Raw genomic sequence first — 21,351 nt, forward strand, 5'->3', positions numbered from 1 at the left:
TGGGCCCAAGGCACAGCAGGTCAGTCAATGGTTTGCCTGCTCCATCCCTCACAGGGAGTGCAGCGAACCAGCCCTCCCAAAGCTTTGCTGTCTTACACCATGAGAGCTTTCTATAGGTGCAGTTATTTCAGCAAAGCTTTACTGATGAATCTTTGTGTGCACACGTGTAAAACAGCACAAGTGTGCCTACCTGAAGCTGGGAGAGCTGCGTGGAGCCAGGCTTCTGCCTCCTCACACTGCAACTCATACAGCTCAGCCAGAAACCAGCTGTGGGGCACGCTTGGCTCAGTTCTTTCCTTTTAACTCCTCTGGTACAATTAAAGCAGCATAGACTCAAATGTGGCTGCAGTGATGCTGCTATAAAAATACAGGAAGGGAAACTAGATTCAACAGAGCATGACCCTTCATACTTGCATATCTGTTCAATGGCACTTCTACCAGCATCAATCTCCTTGTGAAAATGTAAATTATATCCCCAGCTGAAAGTCCTGCACAGGCACAGACACTGTAGGCAGATAAGACCCATGTGCTACTCAGCAGGAACAGTTTGTGTCTTGCAAAGTATCCTTCTGGTTTTAGAGGAGCCAGAAATATAAGGGAGAAGATTTGCTTTTCTTTTAAAAATAGCTTGTTCTAAGGAATGTCTTTTTCAACCCTGAGAGAATACAACATGTAAGGGATACAGGACCTAATAACCCACCTGGAAATACTTTGTATGGAAAAGCAGTTTAGCCAGTTTGGGGATTAAGCCAAAGAAGTATCAGACAGGCCTTGCTTGATATGATTTGAGTTTGTGGCAGTTTTTACAGCCCAGCAGGATTTCCCAAAGCTGAGGTGCTTTTAAGCTGCCCGTCTGTGTGCCTGGCCCTTTTTGCAGTCCTGGCTTTTGGCCAAAGTGATTTCTGTTTGTGAGGGAGTGAACAAGTAAGGATCATTACAACTTGGAAGGAGCTTGGTTCTTGCTGGATGAGTGCTATGAAGACATAGAATGGGACAAAACAAGTATAGAAATGTACCACAAAGTGGGAGCTGATAAGGACATGGCATGCTCCTGCAAATTTCAGCTGTTTAGGACATGGTTTGCAGGCTGTGGGACAACTCTTATGCAGAAGTAGGGGAATGTGGATACAGGAAAAGAAGAGATTTCCAGTAGGATCTGTGTGTATCTCCCACTCTGAGGCAATCGGACATCAGCAGATCTATATTCTGACCATGGAGGGGTGGCTTGTCTACAGCTGTGATTCTGCTCCTCATTGTTCCTGGTGATGAATGACCATACACTCATACACACCATAGGAGCAGCAGCACAGTGTTAAAAACTGTGAATTTTCAGAAGTCAACAGCAGAGCCTGCATTGTACTCTCTTTGAGACAAGGGAAAAGCAGTTGGAAAAGGTAAAGATGGGACAATTCGTAGCCTTCCTTGCCCCCCCAAGTATTTTTTTCAAGGTACAAGAGGACTTCTAATGAAACTATCCCACTGCCTGAAGGACAAAACAAATCAACTCTGACATCCATGAGGGTACCCAGGTAGCATTTCCAAATGAAAATTTATGGGTCTTTTAGGAATATTATTTTGGGGTGAGGGGAAAGAGAGGAGGAAAGAAGAAAGGCAAGTTCCATGGAAAGCTGCTGTTCTTAATTGAATCTAAAATAGAACTTCTTGGAAGTTTACCAACCAGGCATTTTTGTGTGGAAAACACTAACTGTGCAGATTGGGCACTGTCCAAGTTAAAATACACACCAGTACTCGATGGGAACAGTGTTGGGGTCTAGATCTGTTGACTCTGAAATCCCTGCCAAAGAGTCCCTGCTACGGCAAGACTTGGGACTTCACAGCAGCTGTTATTTTTCTACAGCACATTGTAGGTCTGGCTTTGGGTCTCCAACTGTGCATCCTCAGGATTTCAGGGAGGTGTCAGTGAGTTCTGGAGTGTAGCTTGCACTTTACAGTCAGTGTAGATTCAGTCAGTTCACTAACTGGAGTCCCAGGAGTTTGTTTAGTTTTCTGAGTTTGACACCTGCATTTGGAGGGATGACTTATACCCAGCACTGCACTTGCAGCAAGGGAATGGAAGGGAAGGGATGTTGGAGTGTGGTTTTTCAGAACTGTGGTTTTCAGGATAGGTTTTTCAGTAAAAAGACTTTTTTGTTCAGTCCAAGTGTCTTCTTTTAAAGAATAAATCCATGTCTAGCATGAATCAAGGCACAGAATGAGCAGAAAACAATCTAAGAAACTGGACATTCCCAAGAGTGTGATGGAATTAATAATTTTCTAGAATTAAAGGATTTTTACATTGATATGTATTAGGGTTGGTGTTCCACACAATACTGATGCTTGCCATGAGTTTTTGGGCATTGGATGAGGACAGGGAATGGGAGCACAGCTTTCAGCTTGGGAGGTTTCCTCCTCCCACTCAAAAGACCCAGACTTAACCTTGCTGTACAATTGATCTCATGCATGGTAAAGAGAATTTTGATATTTTTTCCTAGCCCTCTTCAAACTCTTTCTCTTTCTTCCATGCTTGCCATGATAGTATTGGAGCACCCACCTTTTCCATCTGCTTCTCGACAAACACCTACACATGCAATTCCTCTGTGCTTCACCTTGTGCTGAATGTGATGCTGTTTTTGGTGAGTCAAATCCAATAAGGCATCAAGATGATTTGACTTGTGCCTAGGAAGAGCACGGTGCTGAAGCTCTTCTTTGGTTCTGCACCATGAAGAAACCCTTTATCCAAATGGGTTTCTGTTTCCCTGCCTCAGCTGTCCCTATTCTCACATCATTGCTCTTAGAGGTACACACTTCATGTACCTCAGCAAGCAAGGCTTTGCACCCGGGGTTGCTCTGAGAATACATTATTTTTTTTCACTGTAATTTGGAGGGAGAAGCCTGTGTTTGTATTCTTGCCTGGGGCACAGCATAGCTCTTGAGGAGGACTTGTATTTCTGGTTTCTTCACAATACCAACTTTATCAGCCAGTCTAAAGCTGAACTCCAGTTTTTTCGAAGAGGGTCACAACAAACTTGGCTAGAGCCTTGTGCCAGTTAGCTGGACCTACACACAGCACAGCCACTTGGTTCAAGCAGTCTCTCTCTCATAAACACATAGAGCACCTCAGTATCCTCTTGCTTCTCTGCTTTCATGCTCCAGTTTATCAGAAATAGGAAAGGATGCAGTAGATCCAGTGTATTTATGTTTGAGTATGTACCTGTGTATGAAAGGTGTGTTAAGTACAGTTCTTGCTTTTGGATAGTGTGAGCTAGCACCCTTGCTGGTGGTAACTTCCAAAGGGGAGAGGAAAGGCACAGCAGAGCTGATCCCACATGGTGTCATCTCTGATGGGGCAGGAGAACTGCTAAGAGTTATACTCTTAGCAGATCAAAGCTGCATTCCCTGGTGGAAGCTACATTCTCTGGTGGAAGCCAAGTGAAAGCTTATGTGTCTGTTTGGCAGCATGTCATTTAGATAGGGATAAGCTCGAGACTAACCCAGAAGCTAGTGAGAGGGAGGAAAGTGGGAATGTATTTGAAAATGCCCTGAGAAGAGAGGCAGATAACACAGAGGAGCCAAACCTGTCTCTCTGTCCAAGTACTGAAGTACTCAAGCTTGCAAATACAAGGGAGTCATGTGATTTGTGCTGGAGCACAGGCACCTCTCCTGCAGAGAGGGCAGATGCTGCACTTGGTCAGGATGTCTCATGGAGAGAAGCTGAGTGCTGGGAGAAGGATGGGAGGTTTTCAAGGAGAAGTACAGCTCTGAGAGGCAGGGTCTGGCATGAAAGTGTGAGCAGACTGGGGCTTTAGTTGCTCTGTAAAAGCTAGAACATAGCAGCTGAGCAGAAGAGTTAGACTAAGTGTTTTTTATCCACAGAGAAAATACTGGAAGGTAGTGGCTGACCCTTGGGAATAGGTTAAGTGAGCCAGAGAGCAGCAGTGATAAGAGGGTGGAGGTGTTATTGATGCACTCCCTCAAGGCTGGGCATGTGCTCCCTTGTGTCTGTGAGTCTAAACTTGAGGAGCTGATTCTCTCTTTTTTTAAGGCTAGCAACTTATGGTAGTGTAAGCAGGCCTGTCTCAATGTTGAGGTGATGGCAAAAGATTTTTTTTTTTTTTGAGAAATGGGGAGTAGGAAATATTTGTGAAGTGTCCTGTGCATTTCTGAAGTGTGAGGATAAGTAAGAGGCAGTTGGGAACAGACGTTACGGTTTTGGGATCCCTGAGTGGGCAAAAGGTTGGGAAGACATCAGTAGGGTCTTGAAAGATTCTTGGCGGGTAGCTTTGGGCACCTGTACAAGGTGGTCTTGCAATGTCTCTGCAAGGGCAGAGATGACCAAGCAACCTGAGCTTGGTGTGAGGCGAGGCATAACAGAATAATGGACAAATGGTCTGGCACATGCCTACACAGCCCCCAGACCAGCCAACTCTGTGCTCCTCAAGGGACTTACTATAACTCAAAAGAGAATTCTTTACTAAGACCACTTTTTTTCCTTTTTAAAAGAAAAATCAGTGCTTCATCGAAAGCACAGTGTAAAGCAAATGAAAAACATAAAGTCACAGTGCCAGGAAGTACAGACCAGACCCATATCCCATGAGAACTAACCTGCTTGTAGCTTTGCATCAAAAATATTAATCCATTTATTGTCCATTAAAAATTCCCTTTGTGTGTTCTCAGTTGTGGTGCATGCTTGAGATCTTAAAGATGGCACTGTCAGTCCTTAAAGCAATACTTGACATCAATTTACTCATTAACTTTCAAATGCAGGACACTGAAAACCTTTTCCTAAGGGCATCTTTGTGTTCTGTTTGAGAGAGTTACTGTTGTTTTCCCACCTCCCCTGAAGGGTTGTTTACAATACCACCTCTGCCTTTTAATCCTCTTTTCCTTTCATGTCTAACAAGCAGTGTTAAACAGAACATGGGGGGAAAAGCAGATCTCACACATTATAATTATCTATAGTTAACTGAAGAAATGCTTCACAATTTGAGGTCTCATTTTGTAGATTACTGCTCAAGAAGCTTTTTCCTATGTTTTCCATATAAAACCTCTGTTCTTTCAAGCTCGAGGTTTGTATGTATAGTAAGTCAGAGTTGATGTGCACTTTGTGCAGAGACTCAGCTGCCACAAACAGGATTTTCCTTATGAGATCCAGTGCAGAGGGATGTCTTGAGATGTACACACAAGAATGTGGGCAGTACTAAGATGTTAAGCCATGACAGAAAACATTACATTTCAAAACTGGCTGCTGTTTCTGTTAGTTATTTTTAGTTTCCCTTAATTTCTGTAGCTCTTTTTGCCCTGTATCTGAGCACTTTAAGACTGTGAATATATTTAGAGTAGCAATTTTTCTGTGGGGAGGTGTGGAACTCCACATTACACAGATCTGAGAGGCTATCATTTGATGAGCACTTCTTTCAGAAGCAGCACCAACATAAGCATCCCCTGATTTCCCCTCTCCCACCACTCACTCACCCCTCAGCTGTGCCAGTTTCTGTGCTGTGTGGGAAACATATCACAGAACACATCCAGGTTAAAAATAGCTGGAAAAGAGAGAGAGAGAAAGAGAGAGAAATGAATTCCAGAACATGGGCTAATATCCTATATGCACATCCATCTTTTTAGCTCAGATTCCATCTGTCTGTTCAGCTCCATCAATAATTTGTACCTGATTTCACATAGGACTGAAAGATAGAAATTTCAATAGCTTCTGATTTCCTCTCTAAATTTTGTTCAAACTGATTGCTGTGTGAGGGGCAGGGACCTCAACTAAAGAAATGCATCCAGCAGTCACCTGGCTAGCAACTATGTGCATGCTGGCTGCCCATGTATGCATTAGCTGATCAGCCAGCATTTGTGGACCTCACTGCAGCCCAGGAAAGGCTCTTAGAGCATATGAAGAGGGAAGAGTGGGGCTCATTGCAGCCTGAACTTTTATAAAATAAGACCTCTTCTGCATGTGAGCTTGTAAATCAAGTGAGCCTGTAAATCATACAATTTAGGAGGAAGCTGAGAGCTTGGCCTCACATTCCTGTTGAGACTTCAGTAACCACTTCTGCTTTTAGCACTCCGAACACCAGTGGAAACGACAGATAGTGATTTCTTTCATGTACTCAGATGTCACTTAAAGCACTTGTTTCTCCTGAGTAACTCTTTTAAGCACTTGCTTCATTTCTGTTCCTACCTGCCTCCTTTCCAATCTACTACAACTTGCCAAGAGCTGTGCTCCATTCTCTTCTTTTGTATCCTTCATGCCTCCCCTCTGACCAATGGATGGCCTCAAATTTGGTACAGGGCAGTACACAAAATGTGCAGTGAATTGTATCTGAAAATGATGAGTATTTTGGTGCAAACAAAAGCTGGCTCTTCCTGTCGACCCCTTCTGAGGGAAAAGAGACCTTGGGTATCCTCACTGCTTTTGCTGATCTGCAGAGGAGACTGGGTGGGATGGGAGCCACAGGGTGGAACAGCAGCCATGAGACAACCTATGAGCCGTGGCTGTAGTCCGTGGTCAGAAAAGGCTCTTCATGTTCCTGTTCTGAGGTGTTTTTTCAGTGTCTGGTTGCACATGCAGGATGCAAGAAGAGCTGTGTGGCTGCTCGTAGGGGACTGTGTGTCAGAAGCACACACTATCTTTGGCAGGGGAGCTTTCATCTGATAGAAACTGGGTCTACTCCTACCATCTGTGGTCTTCCCCAGTAAGAGAAATTATCATTGCCATGGGCAGGTCTTGGGTTTCTCCAGGTGAGAAACTGGAGGTTTTGGGCAGTTGGGGATTTTCCTGGTGTGCGAAATCCCTGGGTGGCAATAATCCACTAATAATAATAATAATAATCCAATAATCCTGGGTGTACTGGGCTGTGTGCCATCCCTGCTGCAGACACCCAGGAACATTACTAGGAGTTGCACCCAGTATGATCTGTTTGCAGGTACACCACAGGTCTGGAGCGAGGTGTGATGGGAAAGGCCTGAGAAGGCTCCCAGGGAATCTGTCTGCATTAATTCCCTTGTCATTGCATACCTCTGGGTGTACTCCAGTCTGCACACTGGGGGAGCTGCTAGAGCTCAGCTCAGCTCCTGCAAGAGAAGCACCTTCATAGTCCTTCCTAGCACTGATTCCACTTCCAGAACTAGCTTCTGTAGGGGATTTTGTTTCCCCAAATGGAAGAATATAACCATTTTGCAAGGTACCACAGGGGACCTGTAAAGGACATCTCGAGCAGAAGCCAGGGCTGCCTTGCTGGAAGAGAGAGCTAGAAGGTCCCATCCTCTCTCCTCACCAGAAACAGGAGCAGGGGAGGTGCTGGTGAATCTTTACCAATATGGAGCAGCCTCATGCAGAGTGGAGTGGCCCTTACAGTGAGTGATGCTAGGATCTTGCTTCATTCTTGGGTAACTACCGAATTTGGGGAAATGGTGGCAGGGGTGAATGATCAGAAGGCTGGCAGAAATTGTGTAATTGGTGTATCAAAGGTCTTTTTATTCTCCTCCAGTCACATTTTAACAGTATCCATTTTATTCTATGTGTCAGTAAACAACAAAATTGTTACTGATAAAACTTGCCTTAAGCAACAAGACACATGTGAACAATAAAGCACTAAGCCACATTTTCAGAAGTGTGTGTGCAGAAATGTCTATTGTACAATGTATAAGCAGCATGTGGTCTGGATGTGGCAAGCAGCAACGGGAGAGGAAAAGGGGAACAGATGGAACCTGTACTTGAGTGACAAGAGCGGACGTAGGCTCAGATCAAATTTTGTACTGTGCAGAGGCTGAGCTTTTGAAAAGCCTTAAATAACAACCACATTTTAAGGAGGACTGCACTAATGGGGCATGCAGATAAGCACACCAAATGGTGCAACTGCAGAGCACACAGCACTGCAGACAGTGATATATACAGAGCGTATGAAAAGTTTGCTCTGACACATCAGCCATGCGTACAATCAAAGGTGTGCACATTTTAGAAACATCAGCCTCCCTGAAACCTCAATGACTTAGCAATAAAACATCAGGAAATGATAAGTCAAGGTCAGAAAGGTCTGAGAATTCCACACAGCTGAAATAAAGATTGAGCAAGAGGAATCAGCATCAAGAAATCAGATTCAGATGTTTAAAGCTGGTTGTCTGAACCAAGTTAATATAATGCACCATGTGTCACTTCAAAACGTTTGGATTGTGCAGCTGGGAAGCCCTTCCCATGATTGTGAAATACAGCAATTCACTATATCTGAGAAGGCTGGGATGGACATGTCTGCCTGGACACGGGCAGGCTATAAATGATGAATTGGGATTACAGCCTTTAATGTCCCAGTCCAGTTTTACCAGTTCCCCAAACCACTAGCACAGAAAACAAGCCCTGCAGCAAGGCCTTATGAAGATTCTACCTTCACATATTCTGGACTTGCTTTCTCTCTCCATTCATCTCCCCACAGACTGAAAATGCTCACACTCTTTTTTCCAACTGTGAAGCACTGATGATCTGCACCCCTTGCTCTCTTACTTTCATCCTATTTAAAAGAATCCCTATTCAGCTACCCAGTCTTTTCAAGGAAAATTATCCTCTCTCTGTCCATTCTACCAAGTCTAGAGTTCATGGCTCTAGAAAATAATGTTTTAAATCTGTCAGTACTATGGGACAATCACACTTTCAGTCATCCTTACACTGCATATAAGGAAGCCCTCACCCGTATGAATGCAGACCAGCATAACAACCACCTGTGTGGGACACTAAGTCTGCAAAACTTGCACAATTTCACTGCTAATTTTTTTAGTCTCAGTTGGATTTATATCAGCTTACAGATACACATGCATTGTACATGCTCCTTCAGCCTAGCAAAGAAATCAAAGAATCCAGCAGCGCTCACCTGAAATCCACACCTCACAGGATATGAGAATGCCATAGGTATGAGGGTTTCGCAAAATGGCAACATGTTTGTTTTGTGGATCTGTGAAATTATATAGCTGGTAGGAATGGCTCTTTCCTAGAAAAAGGTCACACACTCATCCTTGGGTGAGAAACTGATTAACTAGAGATCAGAATAAATTCTGTACTCTTCCATGCACTGTTTGTGGTGACCAGTTCTGGATTGGGGTGATGGTGTACGCACAGAAATATTTGACAATACAGGTATTCGGCTCTCATATCATAGCTCTTTTCTCCTGTTCTATTCACATGCATTTTCATAGCAGCTGGACATGCATTATACAGTTATGGGCTAAAACTCCCTGGTACATTTCTAATAAAGCCAAAGACAAATGTGACACTGTGATTTATGTTGTGAACAAAACAGACCACGGAGTGTTCTCTCCCCCATCAGCAAACGGCACAGCAGAGCTTTTATACCTGGCAAGCTCCTCTCCCACAGCCACCTCCACACAAAAAAAGGTGGCCAGCCTAAGGAGCAGCATCTCAGGGAGGGCTCACAGGCAACAGGCAGAGCTGTGCCGAGGGATGCTGGAAGCTGGGCCCTCTCCTGGGGCAGCTAGAACCAAGACAAAGACATTTTTTTCATCTCCAGCACTTGCTGATTTCCGAAGACACTGTGTAAAATTCAGCATCTTCTGTCACTTGAAGCTGAAGTGCACAGCCTGGGTTTTACGCTCTGGCTATGGGAAGTTGATTGGGGTTTGCTCTGTTGCTGACAGCTTGAAATTTCCATTTGCAGCTCCTTCCTGTTTCCTTTTCAGACATGCATCATACAAACCCAGAGAGGCTGCAGAAATGTACCAAAATGATGAGAAGAGAGGACATTCCTTACCACAAAGAAGTTTTTAGTATGCCTAGTCAACACTGAAGCAGCAGAAGCAGACCTGGGCTGGCACTTCTCATACCCACATCCTGCAGATATGTACCTTGGTGCTGATGGCTACCTGAACTACATGCCTACAGCTCCCATCTCACCTGGGATGCCATCTGGCATTCTCAGGCATCAGAATTTAGGGACTAGGAAGTATGCTGGGGTATTTTAAAAAAAATTTAAAACTTGCAGCATTGCTGCTGCCTCATAGAGAGTTGGGTCATTCACTGCTAGTTGTGAAAGGGACATGTGTATGCTGGGGAGGCATACATCCCACATGTCCCCAGCATGGGATGGGACTTCTAGGAGGGATCACTTGCATATATATATACACCAGACACATCCCTGATTTCATATGTATGCCACATGGGAAGGCAGGACTTGCTGCCTGGAGCCCATATATGCCCACAAGCCCTCCAGTCCCGAGGTCCCCTGGCCACATGGCACTCCACTATGGCTGGGGATTTCCTAGCCATACAGAACCTCACCATGCCTGGCAGGGAGAGCTGATGGAATCCATGGCACTGTCCCCCCTTGCTACAGCTGTGCACAAGAGCTTTGGCTGTCTCCAGTGTCGCTTTGCCTCACCCTATCAGCACAGAGAGTGAGTGGTGCCAGCCACATTGTGAGGAGCATGCTCTTCCAATGTCATCTCCAATATGAGATGACATATCTAATACAAGGGAGGAATTTTAGTCCCCTTTTTTAGCTTTCTGTTTGCCCCACCCATGTTGCACCTGCCATTAGAATGACCAAAATTATTCAGGGACCCGTAGAAAAGCGTAAACCATGCAAATTCCCCATGGAAATTTCCTGAGGAAGCAGGCTTTCTAGGTTCTCAATACCTAGAAAAACTCCTTGACCAGTTACTTCTCTCCCAGACATTTTATCAGGAACTGAAGCTCGTTGAATCAGTGATTCTCTCCCAACTCAGTACTGGCTGACAGCATTTTGCGTGCCTTGGGGCAAGAGTCACGTTATTCTTTGCTCGGGTCCAGGACACCTCTGATATATGCTAGAATATCTCTGGCGTGTTACAATTAAGATTATTCCAAATTTCATGGGAGAGGCATTTTTGTGTACCGCCTTTTTTTTATAGGGTACTTCAGCAGGGTCCACCCAAATCAACAACACAAAGAAATCAAAAAACACCTCAGTATGGTGCTTTCCTTGCCTATGTTTGTATAAAGCTTGTTTACAGCCAGCAGGCCAGGATAAAAAGGTCATTTATAGTATGTGCTGTAACACTGCTTGCCTGAATTTTAGGAGTCAGCAGCTTTGATAAACTCTTGACGCAGCTTGCAGACACAGTTAAGAATGTTTCTTCCACCTACTGCAGGAAGCTGGTCAGGGTATCAAAGATCAAAGTTGCTCACACCAAAGCAAGAAGGTTACATACAAGCAAAAAAGTAACTACAAATGTTCAGGTTTGGATGCAGGATTTGCATGTATTGGTCTCTACATTTGACCATAAACCACTCGAAGCAATTAAAAAAAAGCCCAAACGCTGCAGCACCACCCAGATTACTCACAGGCTAATCCTCCTGTTGCAGGGATAGCAAGATGTTATCAAGATATTTGATATGACTTTGAGGAGATGAGTTTATTGACAATTGTATTAGAGACTTATTCAGATAATGTAATGACCTTATGTGGCTGTGCTTTAAAAGGGCTAACAAAAGAGTATGTGACCTGAAATGGGCATATATTGCAGGGAAGTCACTTCCCTCTGGTACACATACAGCATCTACAGAGGCAAATATTTATCAGGAACTGAAGCTCATACAATCAGTTAATTGTTTAAAAAAAACAAAAACAAAACCAAAAACAAACAAAAAAAACCCACCAAAAAACCCTAAGAGATTAAAAAAAAATATATCTCAAAAAATCAGAAAGGTAGTCAGGACCTTTTCAGAAGTTTTTCCTGAAATAAGTGTCCCTGGGATAAAGCACAGCTAGGAATGACTGTTGCAAAACTTTTGGTCAGCTCTAGCAGTTTTGATACAAATCTGACTGCTGCTGCAGTCACTGCTGCAGGACTGCACTAGGAGAAAAGACTGGCAGGGGAATTCAAGCTAGCATGTCTGCTCCCTTTTATTGTTTCTTTTCCATTCCACTACAGAATAAGAAATCAGAGAAAAGACAGGCCTGATTTTTAAATGTTATTGGTAGCTCTAGTGGGCTCCTGCACACAAACAGGATTCAGAATAATTTTGGGTTGATTTCCTTTCATTTTGCATCCCTGCTCTGTTCTGGTTTACTATTCTGCAGCTCTCTGTACAAACAGGATCTTTCCTCAACAATGTTCTGCTACATCATCTTCCTTCCTTTGTATACAGGCTGCTCCTGCCTGTTACATACCATGCAGCTTCCTAAGGCACCTCATTTCTCAATGCTAGCAAAAACAGGAACCAAAAGCAAAGCAGCAATAAAATGCTAAATTCTCACCACAGTTAAAAATGAAATCTTGAAAGTTTCTGATTCAAGATGACTTTTCTGTTAACGGATTATTTTCCTTGTTTAGTGCTCTGCAGTCTACGTGCAAATGAGGTGCTTGTAGCATTTATCAGATTCAAATGCCTCTCCAGCAGGGTTTGCAACCCTGACCCATGCTTTTCCTCCTTTATTATTGGTGTTGAAAAGTGAACCCAGCTGAGCAGAGTACACATTGCTTCACTGCTCACCTCTTTTCTTCCATCTTGTAAGGTTTTGCTGTCTGATTTTTGCTCCGGGGAGGTTCAATAGCATGTGTACAGGGACAAGAGAAAACCACAGGCTGCAGTACGTATTGCACAAATGCTGTTATTATTCTGAGGCCTGAAGAAACAAGGAAGGAAGCTTGAGGCTGGTGGTTTGGCAGGTGTGAGGCCTTTTTCACACAGACATCTGTTTCAAGTGGTAGCTCTGAGCTCAGGGCTGAACAGGGAACGTCTGTCACTCCCACCCCTTCTCTGTGTCACAGCACAAGGGGGTTTGGGCTCCTGATGAAGCGATGTCAGCTCCTCGCTCAGTCTGTGCTTCGAGACTCTGCTCTCTTGTATTTGTGGGACAGGGTTGCAGAGTGAGGTGATTCCTCCCTGCAAACTGCCTGAGACAGGGATGCTGCTGCGGCTGATGCCATGCCAGCATGCACAAAATGGATGGGGTTAGAGTACAAAATGGGTGAACAGCAACATGTGCACAAGCTCAACGAGCCTGACAAGCTCCATGCGAGGACCTGATAACTGTTCCGATGCTATCATGTACTCCACATCAAAGTGAACTTTTCTAATCCCACTAGATTATTTCTAGTGTTTTGGGCAACCCTACTAGTGATCCCATTACAGTTTTAAATAGACTGCTTCATTTGGCAGGATGTTACAGCACACTCTCTGTGGTGCCTTGCACCATATTTGAAGGAATTCATTAGTGTTTGATGGTTAATTATCTATGCAATACCATACCTGGGATTCTACCTTACAAATATTCTAGAAAGAAACTGTAGTTTTTAGGGCTGGATCCTGCTCTACTAAATACATGTGTAGGGAGGAAAAAAGGGGTTCACATAATATCCTCCCCGGCAGGGATTCTTTGGGACAAGTTAGTTTTGAACCAGATTGTTATTTTAAATGACAATAGGTTCTTTCTCCTGTAGTTCATGGCCAGTTTTAATGAACATTTAGCAACTTAATTATCTTTAAAACTGCTACTCCTCTGTTACAGATTGCTGACACTGGTCAGAGAATTCAGAAGTTGCTGAGGGAAGGGCAGATATGCAGAAAAGCAGAGACTGAGATATATGTACACAGCTGCCCTCATTTCCATAAGAAATCAAGCTGAAGCAATTTCAAGGTGAGGGACTGTGGTTAATCCCTCCCAACACACTCATTAATACATCTCATAACAAGTCTCCTTGTCCACCGACAAGGAGAGTCAATCAAGCACCACTTTAGTCTGGGCAGGAGAAAGGCTACAGTTTCATAGGGGCTGCTGGGTTTTATGGCTTCTTCAGAGGATTTAAGCTGTGCAGTGCTGATGTGCCTTCATTCAGAACTGAGTAAGAGGAAGGTGAAGTGATAGGAGAACTTAGCTGCTGTCTTTGCTTCATGTTGCAAATGACAGTAAAATCTGCTGATGTCAACACCAGAATGGGCAAAATCCTGGCAAAATAAAAGGCTAGGTAGCATTTTGACATTGAAAAGGAAGGCAGAATTCCTGACATGAAGCACCCTTCTGCCATGCTTAACATGATCTCTAGAACCACCATGTTATCTGTGGTGGTCATGTGTGAGGAGCACCACTGAAGCACTCATAGAACTCTAATAAACTTCAGAGTTGGACTGCAAGAAAAAATTTTTTTTGTCCTGAGTATTAAAAGAAAAATAAGCAAAGCAAACCACAGACAAGGAAGCCTGATGTTCCAGCTTTGATATTACTTTTTTTTTTTTTTCTTTTTCCTATCTGACAAATATCAGCATGACAGCAAACAGAACCCTGCTAGTTCACATGGCGGCACAGCTTAACTGTGCTAAGTGGTGAATTGGCTCTTTGCTCTAGCATGCCCCTAAATAGTACCATTAACATGTGGTTATAGTCAGAGAGCACGTTTGGTAGGAAATGACACCTTGTTACTTCCCAGATTATCTGCTCTCTGTGGGGTAAATATTTTAAACATCGTGCCGGGTTTTAGCAGCAACATCCCTATTAAAGTAAATGGGATCTGAGTGAGGGTAAATCCGAGCACGCAGTGCTGGGACGGCACACCTATAAATCTTCTGTGTCTTACGCTCTGTGCTTTATTCGCTGACAAAGGATAAGTGTTTGCTGCCTTTGGAAGGTTCCTAAAGCACAAAGGGAGGGTGTGTGCTCGGCATTACTTCCTGCAGCTCTGGCGGCTGCTGCAGCACGACAGCCCGAAGCAGGAAGGACACAGGGATTCCTCAGCTCCAGCTCGCAGCGCAGGCTGCAGCCACGCCGGCGGCAGGAATGCGGCTTTCAAGGGCCAAGGAGCTCAGTTCACTCTGGGCTGCAGTCACACAGTGATAAAGTTAGTTTTGAAACAGCATCTACCTTTAAGCCAGGAAGTATTTTAGGCAACAGATACCTTACAGGCCTCGTCAAGCTTACTGAGTATGTATTAAGCAATTTTTGTGTAAATTTTGTCTTCTGCTCATATCAATCCCATCACAGTAGTGATGATAAGTGCCCCAGTTTATGTAACAGCAAAGGCTGTGAAAGGCCCTTTCCTTAGGGTAGCTACCTTAAAACAAATAACTGGAGTTTGGAAAAAAACCCTACTCTCTCCAGTAGGCATTATATCATGGTTTAATACAATAAACGTAGCCTACATGCGCAGGTATGTCTGGCAGCATTCTTTGTTACTTCACTAGATGGCGTGTGGTGGTGCCTGGCAGGGGGGAGAGAAGGGAGAAGAATTAATTCAGTGTGTAACTGGGTGCACCGCACTCCTGCCTCTGATGTGCTTTTAACAATGTGGATCTATGAGTTAATGTTTCAAGAGTGAGAACTGAATTTCTAGCTCAAACTTTTTCCAGAAGAGTGCCCTTAAATCAGCAGTGGGGCAAGACCGGTGGAAAAGATGTTTATTAGACCAACCTATTTCCTAGGCAAAACACGCTTTCAGAGACATAAGTTCTTCAAATCTAAAACAAGCCTGAAGAAGAGCTTATGTGTCTGCTTACTACAACATGGTCAGCTGGTAGACCTAATCTCTTTCTATAAATTCTGTCATGCTTATAGCCTCTCACCATCACTGCTGCTACACTACTGTAAAAACATCTAAAACTTTGTGTGGTTCTTCAAAAGGCAAGCCATAAGGTTAATTTGTGCTCTCACTTTCCCTGGTGTATACCCTGGCATAGCTGTCCTCTTTTGTTCTTCTATTAACTATTTATGCCTCCCACTTGGCAAAAGAACAAGACCCAGCTCTGCCCTGAGGCACTTCCTCTAGTGGGATGACACAAAATCACCCTCGAAGGGCACTCACAGTGCACGTGCAGTGAGAATCTGCAGGTTTTTGCTTGGGAAAATAGCCATTAAATCTTCAAGGCCTCAGACATGAATCACGGAAGTGGCGGGATCCATTAGGGATGTTCCAGGCTCCCTAACACAAACACTGACAGTGAAGCTCTCCACAGAGAGGTTTCTTGGTGAGCACGCCCACTCTCTCGGCAGCACAGGGGCTGTGTGGTTTCACAACTGGCCTAAGCTGACCTACAGCTGTGCTCCAGCCAAAAGGCAGCTCTCCCCCTCTGCTGACTCTTGTGCTCCTTTGGCTGTAGGGTCTGTGGTGCCAGGGGCTGACTGGTCTCAGTGCAATGCTCTCCCCTGGCTTTTTTCCTCTTTTGCTAGGGTTAATTTTCAGTTGGCTCAGTTTGCTGAATTGGCTGACTGCTTGGGTGGACACTGGAGCTGGCACGAGGGGATGGCCAGGGGTGCCGAACTGGGAAGTGCAAGTCTGGCCTTTCTGCCATCAGTGTGGGCTGAGCCCCCAGGGGGCAGAGGGCTGTGCACCACAGCTTCTGCAGTGCCCACAAACCGCCCCGAATGCCCGTGGGAGGCCACTGCCTCAGGATGGGATGGATGCAAACATTCCTCTGCTCCTTTGAACACAGAGAAAAGGGGTTTTAAAACCATCTGGTAAAGAATGGTGCCATGAGGAAAACACATCTGATATACATACAAGTGTGGGGTTTTCCTGTGGTATTTAGGCCTGAGGTGTTTACGGTTTTACCATCCAGCTATGCATCCAAGCTGCAAATGTGTTCAGTGCAACCCATGCACTAGATTTAACACCTGCTGCACCATGGCCATAGCTACAACAGCTGCTTATACCCGAGCTGAATCAGCCACATCATGGTCAACGCTCTCCCCAAAGAATAAAATTATGTCCAAAATCAAGTGTCTTTCTTTGCTGTTTATGGCTTGTTGCTGATGGGAGAGTGTATTTGGTAGGTGCCTGGCCTGGGGAAGAGTGTCTGGAGAAGTGCCAGTGCTGCAGCTGTGTGGGAACTGTGCAGAAAAGGACCTAGTGCTCATGCTGCCTAGGCAAAACAGGGGCAAACACTGGCAAACCAGCTGAACTAGAGGCCCTTCAGCATTCCCTGAAGAGAGAACTCATTCTTCCCTTGTCTGTCAGGTTTCTGTGGCCCCTGTAAGATGAAGCTACAGAGTAAGACAAATTCTGCCAGGGTTAAGTCTCTGCAGCCTCTCTATTAACCTTCCCCTGAAGCAAAAGAGGTTTAAGATGTTAATGGGAGAGGAAAACCAGGGTCATTGGATGGCTTATAATCTGTTCTGTGGGAGAGGCAGGTCGCTACCCAGCTTTCTTCTGTATTTCCATGAAATGCTCCTCCTGTTTTAGACCAGCTCATTCAGCTACCTCAGCCTCAAAGTGCAGTTGTCTTAGCTAACACATTTGGTTTACATTTCCCCATGCCACCACTCCAGTCCAGTAAATTGAAACATCTGGATGAACCCAGGGGAAAAAGACCTGCAAGAGATGTCCTTACTTCATTCCAAATAGTCTGTGCTTTGAAAATCACTGTACATGCAACATTTCTCTGCACAAAGTCACCAGTATCCTCTCAGCTCAGGCTCCTGGTTCAGGGTCCCACTCTGCTATTCCTTCACTCTGTCCCAATAGTCTCTCATGGTTTAAACCTGACATACTGTCAGTATATTGTGTTTGAATTACAGAATTGTTCATATATGTCTCTCCCTCTAGTAAACTTACAGCAAAGAGTAAAGATTCCTGTAAGAAAGAACTGTTTGGGCTATAGAGAAATGCTGCCAACTACTGTAACAGGAAAACATTACAGCTCCCTTTTGCCCCAAAAATAACATTTTCTTGCTGTGGGTAAATAGCTATTTCAGTTCTTCTGGGAGCAGTAATCCCCGCCCTCCTTTCCTCAAAAGGCAGCGTGCAGTCCTCTGTCCCATAGAGAAGCTCATTTCCACAAGGCATGTCCAGACAGCATTGGCATCTGCCTAGGAGTGGGGATATTAGAAGATGAGAACAACAGCAGAGAGGGATGCTCCAAGGGAAGTGGCTCATGCACACGACAGAAGCTAAAAAAGCATTCCTCACCAGAACAGCACTCAAAATGCTTCATGTGCCTGAGAAGGGCTCTCACTTGGTTTCTTCCCTCTCTACTCCATACCCTGGAACCTATAATTCTGAAAGTGAGTCAGTGTCTACAGAGACACTGATGGCCGTGTTTCATACAGTGCCATCTCAATTCTGCACCTTGGGGCATGTTCCTTTGCCTCTGCCATGTTCTTGCCTAGGTTCAATGCATCTGCTGCTCAGGGAGGTCACAAGGCCATGAACTGTCCATTCTGAGCATCTAGTGAGCAACAGTTCACTGTGATTAGCAGGGATTTCCAAGTACAAAACAAAATAAATGTAAACCAAGGAAAGTAATGACATTTGTCAAACTCAGCTATACCACAAAGACCAGATAAACAGATACCAAAATCCACCTGTTAGTCTGGTTTTAGTTTGTAGGAGTTTTCTTCCAAAGACCTCCTTCCTCACCAAAATGCATGGGTCTTTCTCTTCCTCATATTATTGAATTGTCAACCCATAGTAATTTCTAAGCAGCTACTCATGTTCCATTAGTATTTATCCATTAGTATTGATAACAGATGAACACTGGCCTCATCAGGCTTTACTCTGCTTCCTGCCTCACTGTTCATCAGTGAAGGGTTGGCTGATGCATAGAGCAAACAATCAGGACAAGTGAATCCAATCCCAGCTCTGCCACTGACAATCCATGTCCCCTTTGTTTTAACTTTTCCTATCTGTAATGGGAGTAATATTGGTATCTCTGACAGCAGAGGAACAACTGCTTGTTTGTAGAACACTTTGAGATGGTGCGGCTTGGTGAGATCTTAACAAGGGAACAAAGTGCTACTGGTGTTTCTTAGGTGTCTGAAGTGTGTCTTAAGCTAACCTTGATCTGACTCTTCATACATCTGATCCCCTTTCACATCTCTACTATAAAACAAGCTATGAGTTGGGTGAATTGTTTATTAAATATGTAACTTTAAAATTAAAATACTTGTAAGGGTCTGCTTGCTTTTTAAACACTGCATATTGCAGATTTGAGCTAACCTGAGAAAAGCAAATATATGGCCACAAGAAGAGTTCATTGAGGATGCTCCAACCCTTCTATAGGTATGCATCATGTTAATGCAATGTAACCCAGATCTTTAGGGTTTATGGAGGCCAAAAAGCTGTGTAAGGTCTTCTGATCCTGACAACAGCATGAACAAGTGGGTTACATAAGTGACAAAGCTTGTCATATCTTGGTAGGCATAAAAGCATTTATTTTTTTGTCACCTAGCAATATGACAATGGATTATACCTGCTTCTTGCAAGCCTTGCTGCAATATATGCTTTGTTTGTGGATGCTCATCCAGCAACAAAGGGTGTACTACACAAGGGTCCATGGTTCTGGATTCCTACCATAAGACCCTGACTCTGGGGCTGCAGATTGTCCTGTCAGCAACAAACTCATTTAAGGTATATACACCTCCTTTCATAGCTCAGGCTGTGCCTTCCCATGTTTAGCTGAACCTGACTTCCATCATGCTCCTTCTCCTCTGCACCACTTCAGCGAAGTGACAGAATTCCCAGCACAAAGCAGGTCAGGCCTAAGATGGGTGTATTTGCACAGATCCTCAGCACAGATCTCCTTTCAGCATCATGGAGTGCCATGCAGTGTGCACTGATCCTTACCACTGATATGGCAGTGACCATGGAGCACTTCCGTACAGGTCCTGAACATGGGATCCTGGGTATAGGGTCCAAATCCCCCTTACCTGCAGATGTAACTGCATTTATTCTAGGCCTTCTGGATATATAGAAAGTGTCTATCATGCTCTGAGCAGACAACAGTGAGGCAGAAAATGCCATAAGTATATATCTGGCCTTACACCATGCCATAACAGAGCCACAGCTGTCTACAGCACACTGAGATCTGCATGTCCTCTGCTCATCCAGGGCTGCCCCACATTGTCTCTGCACATTACAACTCGGCCTCTCCAGGGAACGTTGTGTTTGCTGTTCCATTTGCACACCAGCCAGCACTTTGTTTCCTGGTTTATGAATGGTGTGTCCAGAAGTTGGCTGCTATGCTGGTGCATTTCAGAGAAGATAATGCTGTCCTTTTCCCTGCTGCTTATCATAATCCTAATTTCTGACAAACAAACTAGATGAATTCTGGGCAATTTACCAATAATCAAGTGCAGGGTGAGCAAGATGGCTTTACAATATATATAGCCTGTGAGTGGGGCTCAACAAAGCCCCCTGATACTGGGTATCCCACTTGTGCCAGGTCCTTAGACTGATGATTAGTGATAACAGCAGCAAAAACTGTCTGCCTTGAAAATTGCAGCCTGAGATAATAAAACTTCCAAAACTAGCAACACAACAAGAGCATGGGAAGCCTATGACATTAAATACATGAAAGGTATGCCTTAGGACTATGAGAATAAATTGCCTTCAGTACTGAATGGGTAATCCTCAGGAGACTGTTTAAAACTCATTGACTTGTTATGCCTACGCACAGCTCTGTCAGTCAACAGAGATGGCAAAAGTTTGTGCAGGTGAAGTTTACTCAGGTACAGAAGAGCAGATCCTTTTTGATCAGTCACCTGGCTCTGCCCTTGGGGCAGAAATCCTTCACATATCTCTTGGGGTTTCTTTTGTCATTTGATGGGTTTGCCTCTGATATATGAAATCATGAGCTGAGCTGTACGGCTGAGGCAGGGTGGTAATACCAGGTAGGATGTGTGTGGCAGGGTTCATTTCATGTCAGAGACATAACACACAGCATGCTCCCTCTGTCTGTGGTGCAGCCCAGGACCAAGGTGGAGAACTTGAGTGATCTGTTCCTCAGCTGTCTCACACACACAGAGCTCAGGACTGTGAATTGCACTGCCCTGTGGATGCCCAGGAGACAGACTGGGCTGCTATTACTCTGCATGTACAGTATCCTGGCCCTTTTCTCACACTGCATTGCTTCCTTCCCTCTGCCAGCCTTTTTCATTTCCATTCTGTGGTGACCCTCATCACTCCCTCCTTACTCATAGCCATTCCTCAGCCCCCAAATCTGGCTGGAGGGGTGATATAAGACAGGGCTGTCAGCATAATGCAGAGGAATGGTGGCAAGTAAGAGAAGAGCCTACAAGAAGGTAAAAACTCTGCACCTTCTAGTTCCTGCTGGGGCACAATGAAACTGTTCCAGCTAATTCCTCTTAGTCCTAGATACATGTTGCATGAAGGCAGGGCCTGCAAACAGCTGAGAAACCTCCAACACACAGTCTGCATGGGGTGATGCCAGTTACGTGGGTAGAGTTCATTGAACAAATGTAGATGTTTAAGCAGTAGGTGTCCATTTGAGACTCAGTCACCTTAGGACACCGTTTTGAGTGAGAAAAATAGACACTTTTGGCATAAGATAGAAATTTACACTCAGCTGAGCTCAATTGTGCCTCTTGAGCTCCTGCTGCTCCCCGCTGATAATACACGGAGTCAGGCATAGCCAGC

At 44.5% G+C, this 21,351-nt stretch overlaps 1 long non-coding RNA gene across 1 annotated transcript in view; it reads right to left on the reverse strand.

Annotated features, from left to right (window-relative positions):
- The window catches only part of LOC110476751 (uncharacterized), a 46,443-nt gene that overhangs the window by 11,353 nt on the left and 13,739 nt on the right, over window positions 1-21,351 (reverse strand). The window contains exon 2 of the long non-coding RNA XR_004148106.1: window positions 5,473-5,540. This is a non-coding gene — a long non-coding RNA (uncharacterized LOC110476751). The remainder of the gene's footprint in view (window positions 1-5,472; window positions 5,541-21,351) is intronic.

This window comes from Lonchura striata, chromosome 2, assembly GCF_046129695.1.
Source record: "Lonchura striata isolate bLonStr1 chromosome 2, bLonStr1.mat, whole genome shotgun sequence".
In the NCBI taxonomy this organism is placed as follows: domain Eukaryota; kingdom Metazoa; phylum Chordata; class Aves; order Passeriformes; family Estrildidae; genus Lonchura; species Lonchura striata.